A 13,829-nucleotide genomic window follows, 5' to 3' on the forward strand; every position below is an offset into this window, starting at 1 on the left:
AACGCATCTGGCCGGCCCACGGTCGGGAGAGGTAGATAGCAGATACTGACCAGACGTTTTCATGTGGCCGTGGCAATGCTGGCAGCATGTAGAAGCTAAGTGAGAAGGATATTGGCATCGTGCCCAATCCCCGCCATATGCAGATGCCACAGAGAGCGAGCTAAATACCACACCTTGCAAGATAGTATTTTATGATCCTGCTGGTCTTATAATGCATCCTCCAAACCACCCATTAACTTAGAAACCGCCTGACTTCACAGTACCAATATTTAAAATAAACTCCAACTTATATGAATCAGGGCTTTTGTAGTTATTGCTGCTTTTACAAGGCCTACTACTCCCGGAGGTCCAAGTACCTCGTAGCAAAACGATTCGCATTTTGCTTGATTAGATTAAGAAGCTTGTTATTGACTAGCCGTAGTACTTGAGGTTATGTCCCTAGCGGTGGTGAAATGTGTAATGTAGAATTTCACTGGCGGTGACACGCATACCGTTTCCCAGCTTCACCACTCGTTCTTTCTTCTTCTTAGTACCCCTCGACCAAGAGTTACGATATTCTTAGTTGTAGACGTCTCAGTATACACACTAAGCCCCCGGCGCATACGTCTTAATTCTAATTTGATCTCATTATCTTTAGAAAGCAAGAAGGATGACCGTACGCCACTGACAAAGGCAGAAACTCGCTTGTGTTGCCGTGCGAGTCGCTCGCAGTGCGACCCAGGTTGCTCTTGACGAACTGTCTCTAGCGATAAATCATTAATTTAACTGCCAGCGGCCATGGTACGCATTTTGCTCACAATCAGTGGGCAGGTTGGGATTACACCACCAGGTTACGCGACTTAGGTGGCTCACCTTCGTTCTAGGTTGCTTAACACGTTTTGGCGGGCTAGTTGGTTAAGCATCTTGAATAAACAGCGCGAACGAAGACGAGCACAAAAGACAAGAAAATGGACTCTGAGGATTTTTTTTGTGTGTGAATTTATCGCTCGGGGTCAATGACGCCGAAGCCGACGATGCTGAAGACGCCGCCGACGCCAACGCTGAATTTTCTGCGACATGAGTTCCTTAACGTATCGCGTTAAAATGAAGCCATTGAACGCATTCCTGCATTAAAATATTTTCCCGAAATGACTGAATGTTGTGGTTGCAACAGCTGCCGCAGTTATTGTTAATGGCGGCGTTGGTGCGGGGCGTGGGAGCCCCGCGTGCGAGGAACCTCTCAACACGGTTGCGGGGTGGAGACTGGGGGTTTATTACAGCAGAGGGAGAGAGAGAGAGGGAGAGGGCGAGTGTACAACAAAACACTTTCGCTGCTGTGGAATGCGTCAGTCACGGCAAGGAAATGGGGAATGCGCCAGTCCACGGGGCCGTGGGGATCAGACGTCGTCGGGGGAGACAGACGCCTGCCTGCTTTTGTGGGGAATGGCCGGCCCGCGCTTGTTTCTTGGAAGCGGGCGGCGGGTATGCGCGGAGGAGGCAAGGGCTGCTGGAGCGGCCTTGAGTCGCAAAGGTCGACGAACACGACATCCCTTCCTCCTTAGTTGGGGTCACCGTATCGGTCGGACGGGCGCCGTTCACGCTGGGGTCGTAGCGCTTGCTGTTGCGTGGACCCGTTGGGTTGGTCTCCGCCAGGTTCTGTCGCACTGTCGTCCAGACTGGCCGCCGGTTCTCCATGTTCGGAGGGGGGCGCTGTAGACAGATCGCGGACAGGCGAAGTCTCCGCTGGCAGTGTGATCACGAACGTAGCTGGCACAGTGTATTGTTCACTTGCTGCTGGTCCGTTCGTCCGATCGTGTGGCGGCGGATCTTCCGTCGGGTAGGCTGCTGCACCTGGTTTAATGTGACCAAGGTGCCTACGAACCGTTCCGTTTCTGTGTTGAGAAGTCTCGTGGACTTCTGCGGAGCTCGTCACTCCCTTGAGTCCTCGCTGCTGCCTTGACGCACTTTTTCATGGCAGGGCCAGGTCCAAAGCACGCTTCTGGTGGCGTCGATGTTGCAGACGTTGTCGTCAGCACTCCAGAGTTGCAGTCGGCTGTCAAACTTCTGAGGCTGCGACGTAGCTGCTGATCGAGTGGCTTTCTGTCGGCTGCGTCGATGTTGCAGACGTTGTCGTCAGGACTCCAGGGTTGCAGTCGGCTGTCAAACTTCTGAGGGCTGCGACGTAGCTGCTGATCGATTTGCTTTCTGTCGCCGTCGTCGATGTCGCAGGCATTGTCGTCAGCACTCCAGGGTTGCAGTCGGTTGTCAAACTTCCGAGGGCTGCGACGTAGCTGCTGATCGACTTTACGGCAGTTGGTCACGTCGCTGGAAAACGTTACGGCTGTACAGCTCGGATGGTCAAGCGTACCGGCTGTACAGCTCGGATGGTCTGCCATCGACGTGCTTCAGGAGAAGTGTGACTATAGGTATCCATAGCTGACTTCTCCGGGAGTCTTCGGTGTGACCAGTACGCGAGCAGTCTCGAAGGTGTCGGTCCGCATGGCGTCAGGAGGAGCGCGTGCTTCTTTGCCTCGTCGGAGACATCGTTTGCCACGAGGTAGAATGTGAGGCGCTGAATCCACGATCCACGAAAAGGCTCGATGACACCGTGCAGTCCTCCAGTAGCCATCGGCGACACCTCGAACTGCGTACGCTCTACATCCCACTTCTCGTCGCCAGTGGTAATGGTGTGTTGGTGCGAGGCGTGGGAGCCCCGCATGCGAGGAACCTCTCAAGGCAGTTGCTGGGTGGAGACTGGGGGTTTATTACCGTAGAGGGAGAGAGAGAGAGAGGGAGAGGGCGAGTGTACAACAAAACACTTTCGCTGCTGTGGAATGCAGACAGTCACGGCAAGGAAATGGGGAATGCGCCAGTCCACGGGGCCGTGGGGATCAGACGTCGTCGGGGAAGACAGACGCCTGCCTGCTTTTGTGGGGAATGGCCGGCCCGCGCTTGTTTCTTGGAAGCGGGCGGCGGGTATGCGCGGAGGAGGCAAGGGCTGCTGGAGCGGCCTTGAGTCGCAAAGGTCGACGAACACGACAGTTAAGCAGGGAACACATGTGCGACAACTTCGCCGACGCGCCGCACCGATCGTCGCGTGCGATCTGCCATCCCACTGCAAGCAGGGACACACGGAGCGGTGAGCATCGCTGCGCCGCTCTACCCAAGCTCCGCCCACAACCGCTGTCACACTTCGCCGCCGTGCAGCGGTGCCTCAGCGCTGCTTGTGATCGTGTACAAATATCCCAAGAAAATACAAGATTGCCTTGTTATCAGAAAGTCTGCTCGAGCAGCGACAAAGCATGCCTGCTTATGTTGCGAGCTTTCGGCAACGGCACCGCTCGCGGGCGCTCTGGGCGACGAGCTCTGCTACTGCCTGGCTGCCGTGGTCGTCGCTAGGCCTATAGCCTCTTTCGTATCGAAGCCGCAGCGGCCGGCGCTTCGGAAGTCGCCTGAGCTATAATAAAAGGCCTACTCCACACATCGCTCTACTGTCAACGGCATGATCTCACAATAAAGTAATAATATGGTCAATTTCCGCGACGCCTTCGGCAGCGAAGCGAGCGGGCGCCAGGCGAGCCGGCCAGCGGCAGCTGCGAAGCGGTTGTGGAAAGAAGTTTGCTTGTATCGCAGTCGTTACCTTTAGCAGCAGCTCAGTATTTGTCAGCGATCCTCAAAAATGACATATTCTTTCACATTTCTCATCCCAGGGTTTATTATTTAAGTCAAGAACACACTTTAGCTCGTTTTTATGACACCGGCAGACGGGATGGCTCGGCCCCGAGCGCCCTGAGCATCGCGCTCTACGTCATCATGACGCTGCCGCTCTCTGCGCTCCCATTGGCTCCTGCTTCCCGTCGTTGCGTTTGTCGCATGCGGCTCGTCGTTGGCATCCAGCAGGTTGGACGCATGCGACGAGCTGCGTTCGGTCGTTGCGACGACGGTCGCAACGACGCGCCGCAGCGAATCGCACGCACTTTTCGCACATGTGTCCCCGCCTTTATGATAAAGCTGCCAGTGGCGACTTGGCACATCAGTCGTGCTGTGGGACCACACTGGATGCAGTTTATGCGGAGCATCGAGCTCTAAAAACGGCACGCAAGCCACTGACCAGACCCACAAATGGCCGGCAAGATGTCGAATGCTCTCTGGACACTTCCCGCAAACGTGCTGCACGGCAAGGTGTTCGAGTCCGCGCCAACACATTTCTCTTACCATAAAGCGCTCGTTGTAACCCTCCAAAAACAGGAACACAACGTCACGAAATCGATCGTGGCAGCTGCATTCAAAAGAAACCCAACAACTGCAAAAGCGCAATGTGACCAGCTCTCGCTGATCATCCGCGCTACCAGGGATGTAATCATCGTTTAATTTTAATTTAAGCATTAACTGCAGACATTTATTCCGTCATCTGAGAATTTGCACTCATCTCAGGAACAAGAAGCAACATAGACTGCGGTAAGAGATATTTTGACTCCTCTTAAGGAACCCTTGTATGACAGCCTAAACGTCTTTAATATCAACGGTTTAGTCGGCACCTTGTTCCATGCATGGCTGTAACGCGCCGACAATGAATATTCCACAAACCAATGACTTCACCGGAGTAGTATATGACCCTTAGCGAGCGAAGATGACATATAGGGATATCGTTTCCACTTCATCCACTAAACATACACTCGTATTTATTTTGATTACTCGGCTGACATCACATGGGACATCCCGCGACGAAAGGCTAAGTTGCAGTCATTAAAGACGATCACCATTAGAAGCTCCACCATTTCGTCCACTGCAGGCGAACACCTGAATCAGCTCTGCCCTGTGCTAGTAGCAGCCACTTCATAACACCAAATTTTACAATATCTTATTTCCCCAACCTGTTCTTTACCGCCCCCCCCCCCCCCCCCCCCCGCTGCCTTTGATTTCCGTTACAACCCCTTCCGTTAGCCAGTCTTGCCGTTCGTTGAACATGTCCCGTCAAATATTCAACTTGGAAACCAACAAGACGCCGAGAAAATGCTTTCAGCTTTCTTAAAGCACAAACTGCTCTACCCGCAAGAATAAAAACTCTTGTTTCATGAGCGAAAAACGAAGGGCAGTGAGTAGCATGTGATATGAGCAATCAAAGTGCATAATCGATCGCCGTTTATTGTTGAGACAATGGCTTCAGGTAGGTGGCTTCAGATGTGCGTGCAAACGCATAAATGCCGCGGGAGCGTCGCAATATATAAGAGGCAATAGAGACCGCTTCGCCGGAGTGGTGACACTGCACTCTGATTGGCACTGCGATGCGCCTTCTCATCGCTACATTCGCTTCGTATTCGGTCGCAGCCTTGCTGCTTGCTGGTATGTCCTTCCCGTTGCCCTCGTTGTTAAGCGAAGATTTATGATCTAAGGGAACATAAAAAAGCAATATGCAGGCCTGCTTGCACAAAGCTCTTTAATCGAGTCTTGTTATAATCTTTTGCTCTCATCTATAGACGTCAAGGGGAGAACGGAAAGTCTTAATTTCTAAAAATTAATGTGCAGAAAACCGGAGTAATGTTCAACAGTCTCTGGAGGAAACTGTAGTCTACGATTGGCAGCTAGGTGCTAGAAGTGGTAAGGCAATACGTCTACTTAGGGCAGATAGTGACGTCAGATTAAGGTAACCATAGGGAAATGACTAGACGAATAAGAATGTGATGCCGCGCATTTCGCCGTTCTCTGAAATCATGAATGCAAGTTCCTCAATCCCTCAAGAGAAAACTATATCACAGCTGCAACTTACCGCTACTTTAACTGTGTGGCTAGCGAAATGGACTCAACTTAAATTGAGGACAATGCAGCGAACTACGGAAAGGTAAATGATAGCTGTAACTTTGAGGGACCGGAAGAGGACCGACTTGGTGAAGGAGTACAAGCGGGTTAATCAGTTTCTAGAAGAAAACAAGCAGAAATGGCTTTCGGTAGGAATGTAATGCGAAGGCAAGATAACCGCTGGTCCTTAAGGGTAACGGAGTGGATTCCAAGGGAAGGCAACCGCAGCAGGGGGCGGCATAAAGTCAGGTGGGCGGATGACATTTAGAAGAACTGGCAAAGGACAGGGTTAATTGGAGTGACATGGGAGAGGCCTTTGCCCAGCAGCGGGCGTAGTAAGGCTGCTGCTGATGATTGATTTTGATCTTTAGGCTTCATCCAATCTTCTTGGACCCTGCACCTTTTCTAGCTGACAGCTCGTTTGCGCAAAAGAAACTACACTGGCTAAAGAAAGAAAATAAGATTTGAATAAGATTGAAGCCAAGGCTGCCTTCGAGCAGTCGTGCAGATCTGAAGGCCTGCCGTCCAACATGACAGCCCTGCGCTTTCTCCGTCTTGTGATGCTCGCGCAGCAGGTGTTGCGCCGCGAAAGCGTGTTTCGTGGCAGGATTAATCCTCTCGACACGTACAGCGAAGAGCAGTTGCACCGATGTTTACGCTCTCGGTGGGACGGCGTGACCTTTCTAGCCGAGCTTCTTCGCTCCGAAATCAAGCCCCTGACGTGTCAGACCCCGTAATTGTAGAGAGATGCGCCTGCACAAATTCACAGATGTTACTCGAGGAATAGGGCCCCAGCATTTTGATAGAATGTATAGCATTACGAGGAATACTTGACTATAAAATGCTGCACTTTTTGCCGCACCGAGTATTGTGTACTGGACATTTATTTACGTATTTTATGTATATCTGCATAGCATATGCAAGGCTCATATAAATGTGACTCATTAGTAGTGCTACGTACGCAATATTTACATCAATTTTTTAATCTTGTGCTCACGATTGTCTGTGGCATGCTAAATAGGCGCTTTTGATGAGTGCTTTTTTTCTAATCAAGGGTTTCAAGTAATTCGTTTTGTATCTTCGAAATTTACAGTTCCCTGCGAGCGCTGTAGCGCCAAGCATTGCAATACATGCTGCTTTTCTTCTTCGCTTAATTACATTTCTGTACAAATACTCACTACTTGTTTTTCCTACATATGTGTAAAACTTTTCTCCAGTCTTCGAGGGCTCTAGTCTTGTGTTGTGCGTTGTGTGATTTAGCTAATTCACTGTGAGGCTGGAGTGACAGTTTATTTATTTAGAGATACGGTCAATCTACTGGGGATTTAACAGGAAGGGCGTTTGGGATAAGGCATATCAAAGTATAAACTACCACAACGTCCATGAATTATTAAACACAAAGAGTGAAGAAGAAAGAGGGTTGAAGGGCAATATAAAGTGACTACAGTGCCGCACTTAATTAAGGTTCAGTACATAAAAGTCATGTGATACAGCAATAGGATCGTCGGAACGTACAGTTGGTTGAAGACAAGAAACCATATTCAATACGTGGGATATATTTGATATTAGAAACACAGAGGCACTGGTAAGAAAACGGCAAGGCAATAAAATGGAAGCTGCTAACAAAGGTTAAGAATTGAAGACAGTTTACGAGTGAAGATAACTTTCTACCAACTGAGTGAAGATATCTAGTGATGAGCTGCTGGTAATGGAGTGGGCAAGGGTGTTCCATTTTCTTATTGTAAGTGGAAAAAAATGAGTATTTCAGGCAGTCAGTACAAAATATGTGCTCTTTTAATGTTTCTGAATGTCTGTGACGTGTAGGTCTTGTCTCTGGGGCCATCAGGTACCTAGTTTTATCAAGGTTAAGTTGATTGTGGAGTAACTGGTAAAGTAATTTTAGTCGTGCAAGTTTAGCTCTATTTTCCAGAGTGAGAATGCCGGCTTTCTTCAGCAGTTCAGTGGGTGAGTCAGTAGGTCTGTGTTTGTTAAACATAAATCTTACTGCCATTCTTCGGATAGTTTTTAATTTTCCTATAGGATATGTAATTTCTATGAGTTCAAATTCATCATGAACTTACAGAGCGGCACGAAGTAATTTCTTTCAGCTCTTGTTCAAGACACTGTCCTACGTGCATGCGGCATCTAGCATTCACTGCTTTCAAAGGCAGCGTCACCTTTCGCTAGCTCTCCCGTGGATGCGGTGTGTTCCATACGCTGGGCCGTTTAATTCAAGTGCATCATTTCAGACTGCTGCTGTTTCCTTGGGCACAACTGCCAAACTTCGTTCCGCGAGCGATGAGGGGGCTGTGCCTTCAAAGCAGCGCAATGACCACATTATCGAAAGTAACCAATTTGTTTAAGGCATGCCTCGAATTCCACGTAACCGAGCGCTAGCTTTCTAATCTGAATGCAAGTGCAACAAAAGGAATGTTTTGTGACCAATATCAAGTAGTCTCAAGTCGCCGCGGTGGCTCACTCAGTGGTTATGGTGCTCGGCTGCTGACTCGAAAGACGTGGGTCCGATTCCGGCCGCGGCGGTCGCATTTCGATGGAGTCGAAATGCTAGAAGTCCGACTACTCTGTGAGGTCAGTGGTCGCACTTCCCGGAGCCCTTCACTACGGCTCCCCTCACAGCCTGAGTCGCTTTGGGACGTGAACCGCCATAAACCAACATAAACCAAACCACCAAGTAGTCTCACAGTAATGTAATGCGTCCGAGTTTTGCAAATCGGGTTGTAGCAATCGCTAATTCAGAGGTACCTTTACTAGGAACAGAAGGGGTGGCAAAAGCACTTGCCGGTTTGCCTCTCATGCTGGCGTAAAGCACGCGCTGAATGGCCGCCTTCAGTTGCAGCATCAGGTTCTACCAGAGCGTTTTTGGTTTTTACTTCCCTCTTTGTTGTGTTGCACAAACTGAGCTTTTTGGCAGACGCCTGCCAAGGACCCCTCTCGGTTTTTTTTGTTGTGACAGCCGCATTGAATTTACTAAATAGGGCTTTGGTTTTCTTAATTATATGAATTAAATCATGTTTTTCATCCCCACGTCAATACTCGCACTTCAGCCGCTTAGCGGGTGGTTGTGAAGCCGTGCTTACAAGCTCAAGAGTTCGTGCGAGCTGCAGTTCCAAAGTTATGGAGATACTTAATTAAGGTCTGCCGTAAAGGTATCACGCAAGAGCGGACTGTGTACCCCTCCAGTCACACACATACTCATTAGTATACAGTCGTAAGATACCACTTTGCGTGATTGACCCCCCGAAGTACATATCAACTCTAGCTTGTTCCCAAGCCGTGCAAGCCTGCCTTTCGTGGCTTAGCCGGCAGCGTGCCAGGCCTACAACCAAAGGTTCATGGGTTCGAATACCACCTAATATTCTTAAACATTTTCTTTGCGTTAAATCACTTAATACATTCGGCGACCTTTATTTCGCATTACATGTTATATTTTAAACAGTTTCATTCCACGTGTGGCGTCACGTTTCACGTGAACATTGTGGGTTGCTTGAAATTTCCGCGCGAGGTGTGGGTGTGATATCATGACCCTATTGAACAATCAGGATTTTCGCGTAACAGCGCCACTGATGCCGGCTCTTCTGGGACACCAACTTCTTAATGGTATCGCGTTAAAATCGTCGGAGTTTGGCTGTATGTTGACATGGAATTGCTGTCAGCAATCGGACCGCGTGAACGTCGATCTCAGCGGCCGCCGACTTCCGGCGATGTCATCGTCTCACTCTCTCCCAGCGGCGACGTTTCCCGCCTAGGTATTAAAAAATACTAACAATCTTCTATAATTCTCGACTGTAGTTCAATCTTAATAGTTCACTTGAATCAGATTTAAGTCTAGACTGTAACTAAATCTGGAGGCTCGAAAGTAAGTCTGGAAGTAAGTCTGGAGGTTCGCATTCGTGCAGACGGGTACTACTAAATCTGTAGACACTTATGCAGGCATTACAGATGCCAGCACAAGTAAACTTTCAACATGCTTGATATAGGTGTATCCTTGCCAAAGGGCCACCGTGACCATAGCAGCAGGAATGTCGTGTTAGTTGCATTTGTTCATTATCAAACGCACTGCACAATATTGGGTAAAAAGGCTGAGTCCTTGCTGCTTGACTCATATCATCTTGCAAAGCGAAAAATGGGGCTTTTTAACCAAATAAAATTCAATATCATTCAGGTTACCTGCTATAGTGTATACAATGAGTGTCATGTTCTTGCGACTTTACCGCCAAGACCGCTCATTCTTCGAGCTCAATTTTCGGACAAAGGTGGCATCTCCTTCTGGTACCACCTGTACGAACGTCCCGTCGGCTCTTCAATTCCCTGAGCGTGCAGCGTATTACTGGTTCCACAAATGCATTTAATAAATCATTCTTGCCCATGGCTATTGATGACTGGAATTCACTTCCCGAAACTATTGTCCATGAGCGTGACAACTCAAAATTCAGGCAGTTAACATCCGCTCATTTTTCTAAATAAACTGATGAGCAGCAATAGGATTTCATTTTTCTTTTGCTTTACTTTTCTCCAATACACTGCATTTTTTTGTTCAGTACCCGATTGCTTTTCCTTTTTGTGTGTGAATATACTGTTTTGTTGTTTGTTAAAAGTATGCGGACCCTAACTGCCTGTGTAATTTTCGTCCGTTTGTTTTCCATATATTTCAAAATGCACGGATCATAGAAATGCACGTACATCACCATGCCTCGTTGTGTTTTTCTTGTCTGTATAAATATGACCATGACCATACTTTCTTGTCCCCCCCCCCCTTATGTAATGCCCAAACCAGGGCCCTTAAGGGATAATAAATGATGATGATGATGATCTGGCGGTCAGTCTTGTTTTACACTTTGCTTCGGTGTAGTACTTACTTAATTCGGATAGAATAATCGGAACTCTCCATCGTATGCGGTGACGGCAGACCAGAACAACAAGCTTTCACTGCAATGGTACCGGTAGCGCCATCTGCGCCCACCGGAGACACGAGTGCTCTAACATTGAGGCTGCGGCGAAACGCAAAGGGGGGAAAGTGGTTGCATGGTTGGTGCTAAAGTGTTTTCTAATGAATCAGATTTATGCGCAGAAAACATTGTTTGCACGCGACTGTCCCCCTCCCTACACCTTGTGTTTCTCCCATGCCTGTCTCCGCTGCCTACCTACAGGATAGAGCGCTCGTTTGTCCGGAGGGCACATGATGGCGCTACCGGCACAATTACTGCTGCTGAAGCTAGCTGTTTCGGTTCACCAGCGCCGCACACGATGCACATTTCTGATCAATTTCGACCGAATAAGGAACTACCCTACCCAAACGTAACATAAAACGAAAATGATCGCCAAGTGTCACCATATCATCACGGTGCGAATTTTTTAAACGGAAGCTCGACTCCTCCCATGCAAAACCTCCGAAGAACGACCTTCAAGTGGTGGAGCGGGAGTGTTGCCGTGACGTCATGCCATGCGGCGCGCCTCGGCGCAAGTCCAGTGTGCGCTTTCGTGATTGCGTTGAACAAAGTAATTCAACGCTAACCTCGCAGTAGCGCTGAACCACATGACTCGCTCTTCATCTGATAAGATAATAAAAAGCGTGAAGCGTTGCTTGACTTCGCAGGTACCGGTGGAGTAGTCGCACGCTGGAACCAGTGCTTAGGCGGCGCAATACAGACGGCTCATTGAATCTGATTATTCTTAAGATCGTCTTCTATTTAATCAAGCAACAACGAAGTCAAATTATTGATTGATATGTCATAAAGTTAAATCACAGCAAACCGTGCCTGACCATGCTTAATCTAGTTTCTGCGCTGTAAACTAGGTTCAGGCGCGTTTAACCCCAGCCAATTTTTTTGTATTTTCTCTGAGCGTCGCAACAGTCGGTACGGCATGCGTGAGCCATCCCTTTCTGGAATTTTTGCGTACCTTGCATTGGATTGTCATATAAAATTATACTAATCCGACTACTAATGCACCTGAGCCCACTGACAAATGCTCGATGATCCACCCTAATCTATTTCTTGGGTGGGCCTACTTTAAAAATTTTGAGGGACCTTTGGCATATTGTCACAGCGTTTTGTAGTTTTTTTTCCGTTTCCGACAGAATCTACGAAATACACTCAGTGCTCTATCCACTGTCACTATCCGCTGTTTGTTGCGAAAACAACACTACGCGAGTCGCCGAGCCATTTCGCGGAGCTGAAGAAAGACCGTACTGCGTATGCGCGAGGAACAGCCCGCCATCGCTGCGCGGGTGACTCAGAGGTGCCGCCGCCGCTCTCGCCAGTTGCTCATGCGCAGGAGCGGCGCATAGCTAGTGTGCCGGGGCCGCCGCCGCTGCCGCGCGCTCTCCATCGCCTTTCTCTCTCTCCTCATTGCTTTCGCAATTATCCAGGTTTAACCAGAGCTAAACCACGGCCAATTTTCTTTTCAGAGCCACGGAGTGCGAACAACACAGGACGAAGCCTCAAGGCAGAAAGCTGTGAGCACGAACGAGAACCACTCACAGATGACGAGGCCGACAACTTCGACTTAACCGATGTCCTCTACGTTTACAACAAAACTTTGGATAAATGCGGGCTACAACTAGTCAGAAAAAATGACTCCGGCGTATACCACAGCCAATACGAGTGCGTGAGAAACTGCACCCCAGGTACGTAGCAAAAATAAACGCATTTATTCCTTCAATCGTGCTCAGTAGGTGGGTTTTCTGAAATCCAAGAATTGCATTTTCGCAGCTACCTGACGCAAAGCAGAAACAAAATGAACTCTGAATGTAGAACTTGGTCCCTTCGCACGCTTGAGTTTTTCTGCGATACATTTACCCCGCAAAAAAAAAAAAAAAACAGCGTATTTTCACTGACCGCCTGGAGCCCACCTTTGCGTAGCGAGAAACATCCCAACAAGTTCCGAAAGCCGTAGCCGCTGGATTCACGACGAATTAATCTGCGTTGCATCGCTGTGCTCAGGGCCAAAGAGCAAAATCTGCGCTTGATCTCATCGTTCAGAGTAGACGTAAGTCTTAAATGCGCAGCTGGAAAGGCATAGCTCCCCGGAGTTCCTGGGTTCGAACCGGGCCGCGGCGGCCGCGTTTCAATGGAGGCAGAACGCAATACATGGCCGTTTGCTGTACGATGTCAGTGCACGTTAAAGATCACCAGGTGGTCGAAATTATTCCGGAGACCTCCACTGCGGCACCTCTTTCTCTCTTTCTTCTTTCACTCCCACCTTCCTCCCTTCCCTTACGGCGCGGTTCAGGTGTCCGCCGAGATATGTGAGACAGATACTGCGCCATTTCCTTTTCTCAAAAACCACTTCTCATTTTCTAGTTCGCCTCACATATGGTAGAGTCATTGGCCAAATTTATTCCCTGCTGAACGCACCCCTGCACCCGCCCGCTTCACTTCTTATGTCTAGGCAGCGCGCATAGCCTCCCAGGCTGCTGTGGTGGCTTGAGGAGCCACACGCTCAACAGACAATTAAGAGCGTTAGCTCTTATTCATCACGTTTCTCGATTTCTTGGTGTCTGCTACCACAACCCATCGGCGTGAAATTTACTCAGTCCGAGGAATTCAATATGATGGCCCCCATAGTAAATCGATATAGCAACCAAACGGGTGATTGATTGCTGACGTCATTAGTACATCGAATTGGTGATTGATGACGTCACTGATTTCGTGCCGTCATAATTAACTAGTCACATGGCTATGTCTAATCACTTTTAACTCCGTAATTAATCAGGCATCATAAAACGAATTAGACATTTGGAATCCTCTATATGAGTAGACAAGGTTAGGCACCAAAATTAACTAATGAAATTATTATTGAGGTATGGTTATGCTTATATTTAATTGCTTATAGTTAACTAACCGATAACGTCATGATCTACGTAATGGATATTCGTAACGGGCTCGTCGAGTAGGACATGTTAGACCCCAGTATTATCTAATTAGGTTAATATTTACTTATGTTTAGGGTTAACATGGCGGCGGTCATGTCGTCCGCACTCGGCTGCTCACAATTCCCTACCTCATGCCTACCTGGCACCTACCGCCATGATT

The sequence above is a fragment of the Amblyomma mixtum genome, chromosome 8 (genome assembly GCF_055824585.1).
Source record: "Amblyomma mixtum isolate Tamu chromosome 8, ASM5582458v1, whole genome shotgun sequence".
Lineage (NCBI taxonomy): Eukaryota > Metazoa > Arthropoda > Arachnida > Ixodida > Ixodidae > Amblyomma > Amblyomma mixtum.